At 57.0% G+C, this 19,405-nt stretch overlaps 1 protein-coding gene and 1 long non-coding RNA gene across 11 annotated transcripts in view; one reads left to right on the top strand and one right to left on the bottom strand.

Annotated features, from left to right (window-relative positions):
* SORCS2 (sortilin related VPS10 domain containing receptor 2) overlaps window positions 1-19,405 on the bottom strand; it is a 575,162-nt gene that overhangs the window by 278,898 nt on the left and 276,859 nt on the right. The window lies entirely within an intron of this gene.
* Window positions 1,842-5,628, top strand: LOC118152366 (uncharacterized). The gene is made up of 3 exons (XR_008480320.2): window positions 1,842-2,169; window positions 3,180-3,308; window positions 3,751-5,628. It is a non-coding gene; the product is annotated as an uncharacterized LOC118152366 (long non-coding RNA).

Genomic DNA, 19,405 nt, shown 5'->3' with positions numbered 1-19,405 from the left:
AGGGCTGGGAGGAGGAGGAGGGCTGGAAGGAGGAGGGCTGGGAGGAGGAGGAGGGCTGGGAGGAGGAGGGCTGGGAGGAGGAGGGCTGGGTGGAGGAGGGTTGGGACGAGGAGGAGGGCTGGGTGGAGGAGGGTTGGGACGAGGAGGAGGGCTGGGTGGAGGAAGAGGGCTGGGTGGAGGAGGGCTGGGAGCAGGAGGAGGAGAGCTGGGTGGAGGAGGGGGGGCTGGGTGGAGGAGGAGGGCTGGGTGGAAGAGGCGGTGTGTGTTGTGAAGATGGCTTCAGGCTGTCATTTAATTTATAAATGTCCATCCAGCTCAGAGTCCTCTAATTTAAAGAGAGGATCATATTATTTTTTCCTTTCAAATTGGGATCAGAATGGAGGAGTTTAGAAGGGAGAGGAATAGCTTGCGGAGCTCCCCCGTGCAGAGGACTCATGCTCCTGGTATTTCCACACTGGAGTCAGCACTTTCTGGCCAAAGCCCTTTCTATCCTCTGTGTTCCACAAATCTTGCTAAAGCTGGCTTCCCGGGACAGTGTTCCTTCCACGGGAAAACCACTCTGATCCCCAGCGGGCCGCTCCGGCTGGGCAAAGGAATTCATAAAATATGAGGAAGATAAACTTGACAGGATGCAAGCAGGCCACTTCGGTTCTGCAGCTGAAGAAATCGGGGTGACAGATACAGTGGCCTTTCGTGGGAAGACAGACGCCATTCTCAGCGCACCTACCAGTCACCTCGGAAAATACATTCGGACCCAGTGGCGATCTGCCGGCGCCGGGGCGCGGGCTGCGGGAGGTTTCTGAGGGTAGATTAGCAGGCACTGGGATGGATCACTTTAAGCTGCCTCCTGTCATATGTTGATTTTTATTGCACTGTGTTTTCTGGGAAACACCAGGTGAGCAAAGGAAGGCAAGAACACTTAAATGCTCGAAGAAAGTAAGTCAGAAAATACCATCTATAGGTCCGGTTCAGCCTGGGCCTGGGGGGTGTGCCCTTGAATTTCAGATCAGCTACTTTCTGAAGGACTCCATTTTTTTTTTAAAGTTCTGGGATACATGTGCAGAGTGGGCAGGTTCGTGTCATAGGTATGCCTGTGCCGCGGTGGTTTGCTGCACCTATCAACCTGTCATCTAGGTTTGAGGCCCTGCATACATTAGCTATTGGTCCTAATGCTCTCCCTCCCCTAGCCTCCCATCCTCGGTGGACTCTAATTCTTTTGGCCTCAGTTTCCCAAAAGGTTGCAGAAACACAGGAATGCCCCCTCCCGGGGTGCTGAGTCCAGTAGAAGACGCGTGGGCGTTGCTGGCCTGGGACTCGGTGTATAGTGGGTGCTGGTTTCAGTCCCTTGGGCTTCCATAACGAAGCACCCTGCACTCTGTGGCTTAGAAGCAGTGGGCATGGGGTCTCTCTCAGTTCAGGAGATAGAAGTCCCAAATCGAGGCGTTGACAGTACCCTGCACTTCCTGAAGGCTCCAGGAGAGAATCTGTTCCTGCTTTTCTTCCAGCGTCCGCCACGGCGGGCGATCCCCGGCGTTCTTCGGCAGCTGCCTCATTCGACTCTGCCCACTTCATCCGTCACGTGGCCTGCCCTTCATCCGTCACGTGGCCTGCCCTTCATCTATCACATGGCCTGCCCCTTCATCCGTCACGTGGCCTGCCCCTTCATCCGTCACGTGGCCTGCCCTTTCATCCGTCACGTGGTCTGCCCCTTCATCCGTCACATGGCCTGCCCCTTCATCCGTCACGTGGCCTGCCCCTTCATCCGTCATGTGGTCTGCCCCTTCATCCGTCACGTGGTCTGCCCCTTCATCTGTCACGTGGCCCGCCCTTCATCCGTCACGTGGTCTGCCCCTTCATCCGTCACGTGGTCTGCCCCTTCATCTGTCACGTGGCCTGCCCCTTCATCCGTCACGTGGCCTGCCCTTCATCTGTCACGTGGCCTGCCCCTTCATCCGTCACGTGGCCTGCCCCTTCATCCGTCACGTGGCCTTCTCACTGTCTCTCCTTTGTTTAGGACACCAGTCATTAGATTTAGGGCCTACCCTACCCCAACAGGACCTGCCCTTAATTCCATCTGCAAAGCCCCTCCTTCCAAAGAAGGTCCTTTTCTGAGGTTCCGGATGGGTGTGAATTTCGGAGGGAGCCTTTCCAGCTTAGCACAGCTACCAGGTGTGTCCGCAGCGGGGACGGAGGTCTGAACAGCATCGCGTGGATGACGGGGGAGAGGCAGAACCATCCAACGAGACGTGGGTCACGCTGCCAGCTTTCTCTCTCGTTACTGGGCATACCCTCCTCTGCTCTGGCAGCATCCCCCATCTCCCTGGTTCTCTCCCGGGACACCCAGGTGTGTTCCCACAAGGACAGATATTTCTCAGTAGTGCCCTCCCCAACATCAGGGCTCAGGAGACCCTTCCCTGGAGCTCCAGGAGGCCCCTGAATGTTGGCCCGAAGTTAAACCTTTAGGGACAGCCTCAGCAGGCCCTCGCTGGCTCACCAATGGTCAAGGTCACATTCAGGACCGTCCCTCTCAGCTCCCCCCCACATCCCCGAACTCTCCAGAGCCCATGCTCCCCGCCGATGCCTACTACACGTGTCCAGATCTCCCCAGATCCCACCCCAGCTTCCTGGGGCACTCCCTAACCTCCACCTAGAGGCCACCACCCTCCAGGCAGAATCCCACCACCCAGCTCTTTCCTTCCCTGATGGCCGAGCCCAGCCCTGCCTGGCAGTCTTTCTTGTGCCCTACCTCCCTCCCGGGGCTGTCCTATCCCTGTGCCATGGAGACCCCTGTGTGCTAAGCAAAATGAGTGGACTATTCATTCTGTCATCGGAGCACATCTGCTGCTCTCAGGGCTGTGGACGCTCTGTCCCAGCCCTCTCCTTGCCGCGCTGTCACTCAGGAAAGACTGTGGCTCCCACCCAAGTGCATGCTGGGTAAAGAGGACGCCATGTGTGGCCAAGGCTTGGCTCACAGGACTGTCCAGGCAGGGCCACTAGAATGCCTCTTAGGGGTACTTAGCGGGAGTGAGGTGGGCTCTTTTGGTTTCAAAGAAAAGGGACTGGACGGTGGGTCTAGGAGGAGAAGCCCCTCAGGATGTGGCCACCTCTCAGGTCACCTCTGCGGGCCTATCTTTTCCATTTTTCTTCCTAAAAACCCCACATACCACCTGTTTATCCAGAAAGGGGAACACTCATTTCTTCAATGAAATGTCAAGACTGCAAGCTTGCCCGGGGAAGCCACGCTGTGGGGACACCTGCTCCATGCTCCTGTCCCAGCCCAGCCTCCGAGGCACTGGCCTGAGGCCCTGGTAAGATGGGGAGCCCAGGGAGGGTGGAGGGGACACATCTGTAGGGTCAGGAACCCCCACAACTCCAGGTGGACTCACACCACCGCAATATCGCACATGCTTCTGGTGGCAGCTCAGGGCACACATGACCCCAGTTTGACTGTGCCAGGTGGAACTGTATCCTCACTCTGTGCAGGCCAAGGACAGCCTGAGGTTAGAGTGAGGGCCGGGTCCCCTCCCATTGCCCCCTTGGAGGTGCCCATTCTGGACACAGCCTGCACTCCCAGCATGTTGCCTGGCCTCAGAGCGTGGTCTCCCACCAGCAGTGGGTCAGGGACTGACACCCAGTTCCTCCAACCCCTGGGTGGTATTCTGTGAATTGCTGCACTGGCTCTGTGGGTACCAGAGGGGAAGGAATGGCTGGAAGAGTTTGGGAATGTCACGTCTCCATGTCTATCTCTAGTAAAAATAATGGAGCCTCAGGCCTCTCTCAAGCACCATCATCCATCCTCTCTGCACAGTGCCAGGCGAGGCAGTCATTCCAAAGCCCACGTGACATCAGAGACTCTCAGGCTCAACACCTGGTCACAGATGTGTCTCTGCTTCAGGGCAAAGGCCACAACTCCACCACACTTCAGACCCCTGGAAGCCATGGCTGCTCCACTCCAGCCCCACCCTGGCCCATCCACAGCTGGCATAAGGGGGGCTCCTGCCCAAAGGAGGGTTCAGCTCACAGGTCAGACTCAGCTCAGGCTCAGCCTTGCAGTGCACCTGGCAGGTGCCTCCGCAGACCCTGAGCTTCTCCCAGCAGCGTTTGGCACCAGATGTTGTAGAATAAATGGCAGCCAGACTAGCCACTGTGCCTGGAGGACAGGGCTGCCTCTGTCTTGGGCCTCCCAGCATCCCCAGTCCTAACACAGCACCATGCACACCTGGGTAGCTGTTCATTAAAATGATGAGTCGGGCAGGGAGAGGCTGACTGCTCACTGCACCCTACTGGAGGTTTGCACTCACAACACTTGCAGAGCACCTGCATCCTAGAACCATGCAGAGCGGGGGCTCGGTGTCGTGGGGCCTGTCCCAAGAGCTCAGAGAGGAGAAGAGGGACACGTCCCCCCGATGCAAACATTGCCGTGGTTGGTGGGGCCCCAGACAAGGAATGAGGGGAGCCTAGCAGAGGGCCAAGCCCTGCCAGTCCAAGCGTGCACAGCTGGGCCGGGGGGCTCCAGCGCAGAGCCCCACCCTGGCAGTGGTGTGCAGAAGGGGCTAATGCCGCAGGGCTGGGTTGTATGAACTCGGCCCATTGCAAAGAAGGGTTTGGCCCTTGATTGGCTTCTGGGAGGTGAGCTCGAGGCCTTGGGATGTCCTGTTGAATTGGACCAGTTCCGTTTATCTGGGGGCCTAGGGCACATGGTCTCAGCTTGGTCTCTGGAGGGTGGGAGGCACAGGGCAGCCACGTGGACAGTTGGCCACACCAGTGTGACTGAGGCCAGGGCAAGCCCCAGGCTCCGAGGCTCAGCTGAGCTGCCCTGGTTGGCTACACGTCCTGTGTGTAGTCACATTGAACAGAGAATGAAACGGTACCCTCGGAAGTCCACCCAGAGTGAGGAGAGCCGGGTGCTGGGGCTTGGCTCCTCCTGACCCTGCCCTTTGTGCCTCTGTCCCTTCACCGACCCTAATCTGTAACCTTTCCTGGTAATGGCCCATCGCTGTGAGGAACACAGCTTATCAGACTTCTGTGAACCCTTCTGGCTTTGACGCCAGAGGCTCATGGGGAACCCTTGAAAGCCATTCTCACTGGGTGACACCAAGCAATGAGGAGAACCAGTCAGGAGAGGGAAACTGGGCCACGGAGGCTTTGGGCGATGTGGCTCAGGCCCCCCCACCCCGCCAACATGGAGCCGAGGGCCCCCAACCTGGGCCTCAGTGCTCTGGGCCATAGTGCCCAGCTGTGTGGAGGGGAGACCTCACCTGGACCGAGCCCCCACGCCATGTGCCCACTCCATCCCCTCCCCATTGATCACAGAAAGCGAGGAGCCCCAAACCGCTTTCTCCATTTACAAGCACTCTCATTCATTGGCCAAAGATCAAACTGGCACCCACAATCAGGAAGCCACAGTGGTGACCAGGACAGAGCAGGCCACCCCCACGGAGAGGCCCTGGTGGCTCAATCATTCAGGAACAGGCGCTGGGGGCTGTCAGGTGCCAGGCCCTGTCCTAGCTCTGGAGACTTAGCAGAGAACATGGAAGACTCCACCCCTGCTTCACGGGAGAGTGATGGACAGTGAATAGCCAAATTACAGGGCTGAGCAGGGGTCCAGTCGTGGAGAGAAAGGCAACTGAGGCGTGAGTGGGGGCGGTGGGGTAGGGGTAATACTTTAAATAAGGGGTTGTGGGAGGTCTCACCTGGAAAGCACATTTCAACACAGCCCTGGAGGAGGGGGAGCAAGTCAGGCCGACCTGGGGAGGGGTCTCCCGGGCTGCCCATAGCCTCCGTCAGGGGCTAAGGGTTTCACCCTTTCTTTCTGCCCCTCGCCCCATATCACTGCACACCCACTGCACCCCCATATCACTGCATACCCACTGCACCCACATCACTGCACACACATTGCACCCCCACATCACAGCCCACCCACTGCACCCCCACATCATTGCACCCCCACTGCAGCCCACTGTACACTCACTGCACCCCATTACTGCACTCACTGCCACCCCCATATCATGGCATACCCATGGCACTCCCACTCACTGCATGCCCACTGTGCCCCACCACTGTACACACGCTGCACTACCATATCACTGTATACCCACTGCACCCCTATCACTGCACACACACGCACCCACATCACTGCACACCCACTGCACACCCACTGCACCCCATTACTGCACTCACTGCCACCCCCACATCATGGCATACCCACAGCACTCCCACTCACTGCACACCCACTGCACTCCCATGTCATTGCACCACAACAGCACCCCCACATCACTGCCCCCACTGTAACCCCACATCACAGCATGCCCACTGCACCCGCACATCACTGCCCCCACTGTAACCCCACATCACAGCATACCCACTGCACCCCATCACTGCACACCAACTGCACCCTCACATCACTGCCCCCACTGTAACCCCACATCACAGCATACCCACTGCACCCCATCACTGTACACCCACTGCACCCTCACATCACTGCCCCCACTGTAACCCCACATCACAGCATACCCACTGCACCCCATCACTGCACACCCACTGCACCCCATTACTGCACTCACTGCCACCCCCACATTATGGCACACCCACTGCACCCCCACATCACTGCACACCCACTGCACCCCCATATCACTGCACTCACCACATCCCACATCACTGCATAAACACTGCACTCCCACATCACTGCACCCCCACATCACTGTCTCCCACTGTACCCCCACATCACTGCATACCCACTGAACCCCCAACACTGCACATTCACTGCACCCCCACATCACTGCATACCTACTGTACTCCCACATCACTTCCCCCCACTGTACCCCCACATAACTGCACACCCACTTCACTCCCGCATCACTGCACACAAACTGCACCCCCATCACTGCACACAAACTGCACCCCCATCACTGCCCCCACTGTACCTCCACATCACTGCACATCCACATCACTGCTTCCCCCGATCACTGCCCCCCACTGTACCCCCACATCACTTCATACCCACTGCACTCCCACATCACTGCACATGCACTGTACCCACCCGTGCACACCCACTGCACCCCCACATCACTGCACATGCACTGCACCCCCATGTCACTGCACACACTGCACCCTGCACATCACTGCACCCCACTGTATCCCCACATCACTGCACACACACTGCATCCCGCACATTCCTGCATACCCACTGCACTCCCACATCATGGCACACCCACGGCACCCCATCACTGCACATGCACTCCACCCCCCGTGTCACTGCACACCCATTGCACACCCACATCACTGCACCCCACTGTATCCCCACATCACTGCATATCCACTGCACTCCCACATCATGGCACACCCATGGCACCCCATCACTGCACATGCACTGCACCCCCGTGTCACTGCACACCCACTGCACACCCACATCACTGCACCCCCACTGTACCCCCACATCACTGCACACACACTGCATCCCGCACATCCCTGCATACCCACTGCACTCCCACATCATGGCACACCCACGGCACCCCATCACTGCACATGCACTGCACCCCCCGTGTCACTGCACACCCACTGCACACCCACATCACTGCACCCCCACTGTACCCCCACATCACTGCACCCCCACTGTATCCCCACATCACTGCACCCCCACTGTATCCCCACATCACTGCACACACGGCACCCTGCACATCACTGCATATCCACTGCACTCCCACATCATGGCACACCCACTACACTCCACATCACTGCACATGCTCTGTGCCCCCCCTCACTGCACCCCCACCTCGCTGCACATTCACTGCACCCTACACGCCCCGTCTTTCTCAGATTGCCTCACTGGGCAAACGGCTCTCATCACCGGCAGTCTGTTGCGGGACCCCAGCCTCTGGAGGGGCTGCTTAGCACACTGCCCCTTTGCCACACCCTGCATCTAACTTTCTAAGGACTCAAAAGAGACACATCGACAGCACTGCCCTGCCACAGCCTCAGCCCCACAGAGCCCCCTCCCCCCAGCCCAGGCAGAACCCCTTGGGCTGTTTCTCTTTAATTGAGGTCATTGGCAGCTGCAAGGCCTTGCACGGGAGAAGTCAGAACCTGGCTGTGTCAGCAGCTGGGACCCGGGGGTGTCATAAAGGAGGTTGATAAGATCAGAGCGCCTTGGACAGCATGGGAGCTCAGCAGGTATGAGTTTATGAGCCCACTTTGCACTAAGATGGACACCCACACCTAGCTGTCTAAGGAAGACCTGCCCCTCCTAGTAAGGGACTCAGACAATAGGTAAATGGGCATGGGATAGGATGTCAAGTGATGATCTATCCATGGAGGAAACAGAAGCAGAGGGAGAGCACGAAGCAGGTGCTAGGCTGCGTCCCTGCTTAGAGAGGTGCAGCAGGGAGGGCTCGTGATTGGAGAGGGGACTCCTGGCGGGAGGCATGGCTGCCCTGCTGACTCTGAGGCTGCTGGCCCAGTGCGTTCTTGTCAGGGGCATTTTCTACTTGGCTTTTCGTCAGGAGAAGGTCTGTGTCTCCCTTGTCGGTAGGGAAAGGTGACAGGTTGTATGTGTCAGCCTGTCTAGGCTACAATCCGCAGTGATCCCATCAAGCAGTCATCCAGGTGTTGCTGCGGGGTTTCTGTGCTGTGCTGCCCTTCAGCAGGCTGCTGACTGTAAGGAGACCACCGCAAATAACACAGGGAGCCTCATCCAATCCCTTGAAGGCCTTCAGAGCAAACACTGATGCATCCCCGAGAAGTTCTTCCCCGGTCAACCCTGGTCAGTCATGGGCTGCACCCATTCCCGCCTCAGTTGCCAGCCTGCAGGCCAACCTACAGCTTCCTAACTTGCAAACCCTGGCAACTGCATGAGCCAAGTTCCTCAGTCTATCCGTCTGTGTCTGTCTATCTACCTCCCCACGTCTGTATCTCTCCCCGGGCCCCTGCTGTCTAGCTAGTTGGCTAGCTCCCAACCATCCATCTCCTATGGTTCGTTTCCCTGGAGCACACCGGCTGGCAGATGGCTGAGCCCACCAGCCTGTGGCTCTCATGAGAGGGAAGTGCCCAGGTGTCGACCAGCGAGAGCCTTCAGCCCCAGCCTATCTTCCTTCCGCTTGGGGCCACAGTGCCCACTCACTCTCCCAGGAGGCCAGGGGAAGCCCCCAGCCGCAGCCCTGGAGACCCGAGTCCTTCATCACAACCTAAGGAATGAGAACATGGATGAGAGTGGCACCAGACCCAAGAAGCCAAGTGTCCTTCAGACTGGTATCTTCCAAAGACGGAGGCCTGGGCTGAGCGCGCTCTATGGCTTTGCCACCAGACATGCAGTCTTCCAAAGGCCTGTGCCAGGCCCCAATCACAGCAGCATAGTAAGAGCTGGGAGCAGGGGTCATGGATATGTGTGTGTGTATGAATGTGTGTTGTGTGTGAACGTGAGCATGCGTTGAGTGTATGTGTGCGCATGTGCAGGTGCACACACAGCAAAGAGTTCTGATTCCTCTTCAGAGATGGCTCTTGGTGTCTGTAGCCACAGGGAAGGGGCTCCAGGATCCTGGGTTCCCTGGGAGACAAGCGGCAAGAGTGGGGTCAGCTGGGCTGGCCATGCTCCATCTCAGCCTCCCACTTGCTCTGCTCCCAAGCTGGGGCACTCCTGTGGCTGCTGCAGGAAGGGTGCTTAGGCCCTCGTGGGGCCAGCCCAGCCTGCCACATGCAGGACGGCCTCAGAGGCATCCAGGCCTCCTCACGCTTGGACCTCCTCCTTGCTCTCTCACTCGGCCTGTGGCAGGTGTCCTGCACATTATCTGCCCTTGTCTTCCCACCATGACCAGCTCTCCATGGTCCCCATGGTCCCCACTCCTTGGCCTGCCAACCAGGTCCTCCCTGCTGGGGCCTGCGCACCTGCCCAGCCCCAGGCACCGCGGCGCCCTCTGCCCCCAACCTCCAGCTACAAGGATCCACTTCCCAAAGGAATGTTGTGGGTGGAATCGTGTGCCCCTAAAAGGCATGATTAAGGCCTTCCACCTGGCACTGGAAACAGGGTCTTTGCAGATGTACCCAAGTTAAGATGACACCATAGTGGGAAGAGTGGGCCCCAAGTCCAAGGCCGCGTGTCCTTACAAGAAAGTCATGTGGACAGAGACATACAGGGAGAGTCCTGTGACAAGAGAGACAGTGCCCAAGGGAGGAGTCTGTAAGCCACGGACTACCAGGGCCACCAGGAAGTAGGGCAGCCAGGAGGGTCCTCCCCAGGAGCCCACAGGGGGAACCTGGCCCTGCAGACCCCTTGGTTCCGGGCTTCGGGCTCCCAGCGCTGTCAAGGATAAATGTCTGCTGCTTTAAGCTCCTAGCTGGCGGTCATTTGCTATGGCAGCCCGAGGAAGCAAAGACGGAGACTTCTGGAACTTCCAGGCCCCAGTCTCACTCCATGAGGCTCTCCAGAGTGTGAATCCACACTCCCCCTTGTCTGCTGACTCTGTTCACAGCTAGCTTCTTGGTGACCCTGCAGACCGGGCTTCCTAACTGGGCCTACCCAGCACCCCACGCAGAATTCACAGAGCTGGGGACTCTGTGGCACCTGCTCCAGGCCTGCTGCTGGCCCATGCCCTCCTGTAGCCGGGGACCATGCTGCGGACGTTGGCCCCTAAGACTGGCCCAGAGTCTTCACCTGGCAAAGATGTGTCCAATATCTGAAGAGTGGAGTTTTGACATTTGCATAAGAGCTGCCTGACATTGAAGGGAGAGATGCCTGTCAGCCCAGCAGGCCATAATGAGAGGCTGGAGAGCGGACGGGAGCCGACCACAGAGGGGGCTCTGCCCACGGACAGCAGTGCCTGCTCTACTTCTGGAGATACTGCCTCCAACCCATTTTCAAAGCTGGCTCTTCCCAGATTCATTCATTCATCCATTCATCCATCCATCCATCCACTCATTAAATCATCCAACACCCATCTACTGAGCACTGAGCGGGTGCCAGGCTCTGGGAGGCCCTGGAGACTCAGGGGTGAACAAAGGCCCCAGCCCCGAGGGGGAGGCCATCAGCCGACCAGGGATCAAACATGGGGCATCTCAGCGCACGCCAAGGCACAGAGCTTCAGTGGGAGCTTCAGATGGGTGCAGCGGAGGCCACTGGATGAAGTTTTGAAAGCCAGTTAATGACATCACCCATGAGCTGCTTTCAAAACAGCCCCTGGCTGCCGTGTACAGAATGCACTGGAAGGAGGTAAAGTGGGCATGGGAACCCCTCTCCCCACGACGCTGCCAGAGCCAGGCCTCTTCAATCCTGCCTAGCAGTGATGCATCAGCCTCTGGGTCCCTGCTGACCGTGTGCCAGGACCCGCACCTACCCTCCCACCCCCCCCACCACCAAGCCACAGCCTCCCAGCCAGGGGTGTTCCCTCCCCAAAGGCCCTTCTAGTCCTAGTCCCCAAAGGCCACCCAGCCATTGCCACTGCCTCCAGGTGACACACACGCCTCTGTGTGGCATTCAGGGACCTTCATGACCTGATTCTGTCTTAGATTTCCAGTCTCATCCCCACACCAGGAGTTTTAGGCTGCTGCCTGCCAAGTTGCTAGAAGGTTCCGTGGGCATCCTGCCTCTGGTGTCTGCAGCTCCCGCTGCCCCTGCCTGGAGTGCACATCTGCCAGCCCTTCCCAACCCCCGGGGAGAAGCCCCTCTTCTGGAGCCACTCCCTGCAAGGAGGTCGGCTCTCCTGATGGGCATCCCTATACCCAATCCCAAGCTGCCAGGGTCCCTGTAGGCACCTGAGTCACCCCCCCGGCTGAGGGCTCCCTGGGAACATGCAGCTTCCCTCTCCTCTCCTCTCGGCCCCTCTGGCACGGGCAGATGCCCCCACTCCCACCCCACCCCGCAGGCTCCCCGCTGCCGCCCGAGCCCTTGCATTCAACTCTGAGAACATGTATTTGTGGATGTTTTATTGATGGGCGTTTGCTCTAGAAGCAGTTTCTGATGCTCGGTCATTAGCATTTGTGTTCCTCAGAATATTCCCTCTTTTGATGGTTTAACATCATCAAAATTAATAATCAATGACCACAAGGAAGGTCGGCCGACATCCCGAGGAAACTACCGTGTCTAGCATACAAAACCCCACAGGCCAGGGGCTCCACACCGTTTTTGTTAGAGGAATCAATGAAATAAAATGTAGAATTGACAGTAGTGCTCTCCGGGGCTAATTTTTTTTGATGATGAACGTTTTGGCCCCATCCACTCAGGGTGTGATTTCTTCTTCATGATCCCAGCCACTGCAGCCTTATTCTGCTAATCCCGCCCTCACCCGCATCAAACCAGGTTCTCGAGTGGGAGCCTCACAGTGGGGAGTCAATTACAGACACAATTAAGGCCCCTCCAGCCGGGACCAGTCTCAGCGGAGCCCCATCTTAATGGGCTGAGGCCAGCGGGATGTGGCCAGGCCCCCCTGCCGCCTCCCACTCCTTCCAGCTTGAGTCTGCCCTCCTGTGTCCTTCCCAGAAACGAGGCGTGTATAAGAAACGTGCGGTGGGGGCAGGAGGGAGACGGTCTTTGTCCACGCCTGCCCAGGCCCCTCCTGGAGGGCAGTGGCCGTGCCCTTTGCTGTGCACTGAAGCGTCAAAGCCACAGTCCTTTGTGATCTTTCCCTCTTCCACCACCCACCAGGTCTGCAGTGCCTGTCCCTGACCAGCTCCGGGCTCTCTGGACACTCCATGCCATCCCCTCATCCCCCTGAGGTAGGGAGCGTGCCACCCACCTCACCTGGCGCCCTGTTGCTCTGCCATTCCTCACCCAGTGAACTCCCGCTCAGCCATTGCCTCCTCCTAGAAGCCTGCCCCGAAGCCTCCCAAATACAGAGGGTAGGGAAAGTGGCCCTGTGCAGCCAGCCCCAGGCCCTTCCCTCTTTCCTGATGCATCTGTGGACCTGTCTGTCCTCGCAGCTCTTTGGGTCTGAGGCCCTTCTGTGCCTGCAGCAGCCCAGGGCAGTGCCGGGGACATAAGCAAACAGTGCAGAGCGTTCCCAAGCATCCTGGGCCACAGGCTGGTGGTCACAGCCCCCAGTGCAGGCAGCACGCACTCCTGTGCCACAGACCCCATCTCAGAGAGGTAAGGGGCCAAGCGCCAGGGAACAATACCGCTGAGTCGGGTCCCAGGCCTCTCTCCAGAGGGAGGCCAGGTTCTTATCTACTGTGCGACAGGGCTTGGAGGGCTGCTGGGGACAGTGCTCTGACCTCTTGGACCTAGGCCAGTGTGGTGAGACTCCAGCAAAGCCTGTGCAGAGGCTGCCCCGCTGTGGGTGACTCCGCCTGGGCACCCTGAAGGCTGCATTCCGCAGACACCACCTCCAAAGCAGGTGGGCTTTCAGGCCCAGAGACAGGAGCCCAATCGCCAGCCAGAACCAGCAGCACCAGGGCCCCCCCTCCTCTTCCACACCCCCCCACTCCTGGGACTGGCCTTCGCTCAGAACCTGGACTCTGTGTACGAGGGATGCACCCAGCTCCCCACTCCCCCGGGGTCCTGGCCAGTTCACTCTGGGAGGAGTCCGGAAACCCAGAATGGGGTGGGGGCGGCGAGCCTCTCTGCAGGGCCCCTGCTGATCTTCACTCTGCTCCCTCTTCACGGCCCAGCTGCCTGGCCTGCATCAGATCATTTAAAATTGTCATTTAGAGCAAATTAGGGCCCAGACAGCCACCACGGGTCTGCAGGCTTTTCTTATGAATTTATAAATGCAGGCCTGGCAGCATCTGAGGATTTAATTGAAAAGATAATCGCAGGGGAGCACAGAGCTACCATCTCCCTGTGCAGGAAGAAGGCCGCAACACTGCCCTTTGAGAGCGGAAATGTGCTCGTGAAATCTGAAGATGGCATGGGGCGAGGCAGGAGCTGAGCGAGCAGGGAGGGGGGCCGGCGAGGAAAGACGCAGGATGCTGGCCCCAGTACCGGGCGGGTGGCAACTCTGGCCTGTTCTCACCCCATCTATCCCTACAAGAGCCCTTCCCTGGGTGAGAGAAAGATGCCCTCACCTTTCCCTCACTGTTCCCTCCACCTAGAAATCTCCCTTGGGTCCCCACAGGCAGCCTCTCATTTGGGACTCAGCTCAGACTGTTCCTCGCGACAGAGGCCCCGAGTCCACTATGTCTGCTATGGCACCTCTGTCACTGCCCTGCCCACTCTTACCTGCCTCTTCCTCATCGCTCTGACATCACTACCTGCAAGCATGAGATGTTCACAGAGAACCCCAGGTCCTGAGCACTGTTTTAGGCAAGGTTGTGGTGACCAGCTCATGCAGGTGAAGCAGTGGGTGGTTAATGGTTCACGGGCCTGCTCCCATGGGCTTCTGAGCTCCATGCAGGTGGGGGCTGGGGCTGGGGCTCTGTCTGCCCCTGGCCTTAGTCCTGACTGTTCTTTGACTAAGCTTTTTCTCAGAGCCCTGTCTCTGCAATCATTACCCAGAACACCACCTGTGTCTCTCGAAGCACCACCAAGACCATCACAGCAGCTATCAGGTTCTCCCTCCTAGAATAGCTCATACGGCTCTCCTTGGCCACAAGGCAGAGCCAACCGCTTTCCTGGAAGTTAAGGCCTCCATGAAGACCCCATGCAGCTGTCCATCCTTATTGAGCCTGAATGAATGGATGAATGAAATGATGGGAGGATGGATGGATGGATGGAAGGATGGATGGATGGATGGGAGGATGGGAGGATGAATGCGAGGATGGATGGATGGGTGCATGGATGGGAGGATGGATGGATGGATGGATGGATGGATGGATGGATGGGTGGATGGGAGGATGGGAGGATGGATGGATGGGTGGATGGATGGGAGGATGGATGGATGGGAGGATGGGTGGATGGATGGGAGGATGGATGGATGGATGGATGGATGGATGGATGGATGGATAGATGGACGGATGGATGGGAGGATGGATGGATGGGAGGATGAATGGATGGGAGGATGGATGGATGGATGGATGGATGGGTGGGTGGATGGATGGATGGATGGGTGGATGGATGGGAGGATGGGTGGATGGATGGGAGGATGGATGGATGGGTGCATGGATGGGAGGATGGATGGATGGATGGATGGATAAGTGAGAGGATGGATGTATGGGTAGATGGGAAGTTCGAAGGATATGTAGATGGATGGAAGGGAGGATGTGAGGATGGATGGGTGGATGGATGGACAGACGGATGGGAGGATGGATAGATGGATGTATAGATGAGAGAATGGGAAGGTGAATGGATGGGAGGATGGATGAATGGGTGGGATGCATACATGCAGGATGGATGAAGGGATGGGAATATGGGAGGATGGATGTGTGGGTAGATGGGAAGGTGGGAGGATATGTAAATGGATGGAAGGGAGGATGTGAAGATGGTGGGTAGATGGATGAACAGATGGATGGGAGGATGATAGGATGGATAGATAAATGAGAGGATGGATGGAAGGGGTGGAGGGATGGGAGAGTGGGAGGATAGATGGATAGATGAGAGAATGGGAAGGTGAATGGATGGGAGGATGGATGAATGGGAGGGGGATGCATACATGCAGGATGGATGGATGGATGGGAAGATGGAAGGATGGTGGATGAGTGGATAGATTTAGTAACTCACTGTGTGACCCTGGGAAGTTCAATGAAACAGTCTGGGCCCCTTTTCCTCATTTATTAGAAAGTGCTCAAGAAGGCCATGAACTTCCCTGGAGGACTCTGGACCTGCTGGCCGCGACTTCAGTGAATCTTTGTGGCCTTTGGCCTCCACTCTTATTGCTTTTTAAGAGTACCCAGCATGAAGACCTACTGTTTGACAACAACTGCCTTCCCATCTGTGGTGACAAACGCTGAGGAGACCACTCGCTGTGCCACTAATCTCAGAAGCCTGTTCACATCCCCACTAGATGCCATGCAGTGATTGTTTTTAAACAGCTCTGCAATGAGAAGGAATGAAATTCTTTGCAGGGGTTCTCAGCCATGGCTGCAGATCAAAATCACCTGGGGAGTTTTTAAACAGACACAGGGGCTCCACTCCAACCCAAATTAATCAGAATCTCTGGAGGTAGGGTCCAGGCTTCATAATCTGTAGACCTGCCCCAGAGACTCATGTGTAGCTAGGACTGGGGATCTGTTGGCAAGAGACTTGGAAGCCTCGGCAGGGCTAGAAGGAAGCTACAGACTCAGACATGCATTTTCAGAGCAGACTCTGCCTGGATAAACAGGGCTCCTTTTGGAGGTTCTGGTACATCACCTCCTGCTCTTAGCCTGCCAGGGAGCCTGAGGGAAGACCAATGAACCACACATTCTAACCACAGCTTAGAATTAGGGTTTGCACGAAAGCAACCAATGCATTCTCAAAGCACTGAATTTCTGGGAGAAAGAACTTTTGTGAGCACTGTCTCTGCATTCTATTATCCAGTCCCTTGCTATGAGGTACATGATTGTTACCATCACCATCACCACCATTAATATCATCACCATCATCATCACCACCACCATCACCATTGCCATCATCATCACCATCACCACAATCACCATCACCTCCATCACCATCACTATCAGCATCCACAGCATCATCACCACCATCACCATGACCATTACCACCACCATCACCATCACCTCCATCACCATCACCATCAGCATCCACAGCATCATCACCACCATCACCATGACCATTACCACCACCATCACATCACCTCCATCACCATCACTATCAGCATCCACAGCATCATCACTTCACCATCACCATCACCAGCACCACCACCACCACCATGACCATCATCACCACCACCACCACCATCATCGCCATCGCCACCATCACATCACCTCCATCACCATCACCACCAACAGCATCACCACCACCACCATCATTGCCATCGCCACCATCACATCACCTCCATCACCATCACCATCAGCATCCACAGCATCATCACCACCATCACCATGACCATTACCACCACCATCACATCACCTCCATCACCATCACCATCACCATCAGCATCCACAGCATCATCACCACCATCACCATGACCATTACCACCACCATCACATCACCTCCATCACCATCATCACCACCATCACCATCACCAGCACCACCACCACCACCATGACCACCATCACCACCACCACCATCATTGCCATCGCCACCATCACATCACCTCCATCACCATCACCACCAACAGCATCACCACCACCACCATCATTGCCATCGCCACCATCACATCACCTCCATCACCATCACCACCAACAGCATCACCACCACCACCATTATCATCACCATCTCTCCCACCACCACTGGCACCACCATTGGCACCGCCAGCCTCACAACACTCATCATCATGTCTTCCCCTTGTCAAGCTCTGTGTTGAGCACTTCAGGAGAGTTCCTCATTTCTACCCTCAGAACAACTCTTCAGAGTAGTGCTGTTTACTTTTCCTATTTTACAGATGAGCACATTGCAGTTCAGAGAGGTTAAGTGACTTGTCCAAGGTCACACAGCCACCAGATGTGGAGTAGGGAGTGAAACACAGAGCTGCCCGACAACAGATATGGTGTTTTGGATAGGAAGGGGGAGATCAAATGCAATCTCCAGACCTAAGCCCCTGAATGTCAGAGAACATCCTCGCCTTTCAAAAACCTAATCTCTCCCACGTGATGCTGACAATAAGGGCTGACAGACGAAGACATAGTTAGGGTCCAAGACAAGCAGCTGGGACCAGAGAGTGCATTTCAGCTGACGAAGGTGAAGCTGGGCGAGCGGAAATGCAAGCCTTGCTCTTGCACTGTGAAAGCACAGAGCTTTCGTTCATTCATTCGCTCTGTGTATTAACGCATTCGACAAACCTTTTGCAAGGGCCCCCAGTGCATCCAGAACTGTGAGGCTTCTTGGCTCTTCCACAGGCAGCGAGTAATCCCCACTCTCCATGTTATGCACACATCTTCTGTCAGTGCACCCTTCTGAAACAACTGCCGTATTCCAGGCCCTGAGCTGATCCCATGGGTGCTGTGAGGACTGAGGCGTGGGATGAGGGGAATGGGACCAGCTTGGTTACAGCCATGCTTACAAGGCTTTGGGTGCTGCAGGACTCAGTCACTACCAAGGTTGCCACCCATGGTGATGTTAATAGTGGTAGCTCTGTACCTGAAAGGAGGATGGTGGAGTCCCACTGAGACCTGGGGCTATTCACACAGAAGCCTTGAGATCAGTTCTTAGGGGGAACAAGGAGAACCAGCGCATGCTCAGAAGAGGGTGGCAGAGTGATGTGGGGACAGAGAACAACTGTGCCTTGCAGGGGACCGTTGAGACAGATGCAGGCGTGGGAGCTGGGGGCACTGAGTGAGAACCTGCTGCCATCCTCATGCCTCAGTGTGGCTCTGTGGGGCAGAAAGACACAGATCTTGCTTCTGAAGCCAGGAGGGCAGCACTAGCCCCTGGGCAGGAGCCCACTCAAACCCACACCGGCAGCTAACTCCTGTGATAAAGGGGCCAAGGGGCTTGAGCCTCCCAGGCCCCAGCAGCAGAACAGACTCCTGAGGGGTAGAAAGGCACCCAGGAAACTGCAGAGGAAGACTTGTGCAGGGACTGGCTCCAGGAGCCATGGCAGCCAGGGCTAAAGAGTATTTTGGGGTGCAGCCTCTTATTCTGTGACAGTGGCAGCTGAGACCAAGAGCTGGGTGGCATCTCTCCCAGAGGCCAGAGCTGGGACTGGAGCCCAGGGCTGAGGGAACCGGAGCCCTGGCTCCTTCAAGATCCAGGAGGCCTCAGAAGCAGGCCCCATGGAGCCACCGAGCCACACCCACACACAAGCCCCACCCATCTCCAAAGAGAAAGGCAGCAGGGTGCCTGCCCCGGGTGTTTAGGTCCTTTCCTAAGCACATGGTAAATAGAGGTCAAGTGACAGTGTCCAGCGAGTTCTGGGACCTCCTGAGGGCCTCTGCCTCCCAGCACCCCTGGCCCAATTCTGGGACTACTTCTCAGGGAATTGCCCAGGCCAGAGAGCTGGGAGTCTGTCTGAACTTGCCCTCTCCCACACCCCATGTGTAGCAGGCCATCTACGGTTCTGCCTCCCACCTGTATGCCCTGCTCCCTGGGCTCAGTCCTCACCAGCTACTGCCTGAGCCAAAGTGGCCACCTCATACAGGACCCGAATTTCCACCACAGCCAGAGAGAGAGCTGGGTGTGGACTTGAAGCCAGTGGGTGTGTGCCTGTGTTACAGAGGATGCAGTCTCCAGGCACTCCCCACCCCCGCACCAAGACCACATTTCCCAGCGTTCTCTAAGCGGGGCATGGCCACGTGACTGAGCTCTGGCCAGTGGGATGTGAGCAGAGTCCTGGGTGCCACGGTGGACCAGCCATAACACCCTCCCCTGTGGAATCCCACCAGCCTCTTTCTTCCCCCTGGATCTGGAGGAGGGCAGAGTCACAAGAAGGCAGGAGCCTGGGCCCCT

This window comes from Callithrix jacchus, chromosome 3 (assembly GCF_049354715.1).
Source record: "Callithrix jacchus isolate 240 chromosome 3, calJac240_pri, whole genome shotgun sequence".
Lineage (NCBI taxonomy): Eukaryota > Metazoa > Chordata > Mammalia > Primates > Cebidae > Callithrix > Callithrix jacchus.
Note: the sequence above shows the minus strand (reverse complement) of the source record. Positions and strands in the feature narration are given on the sequence as shown.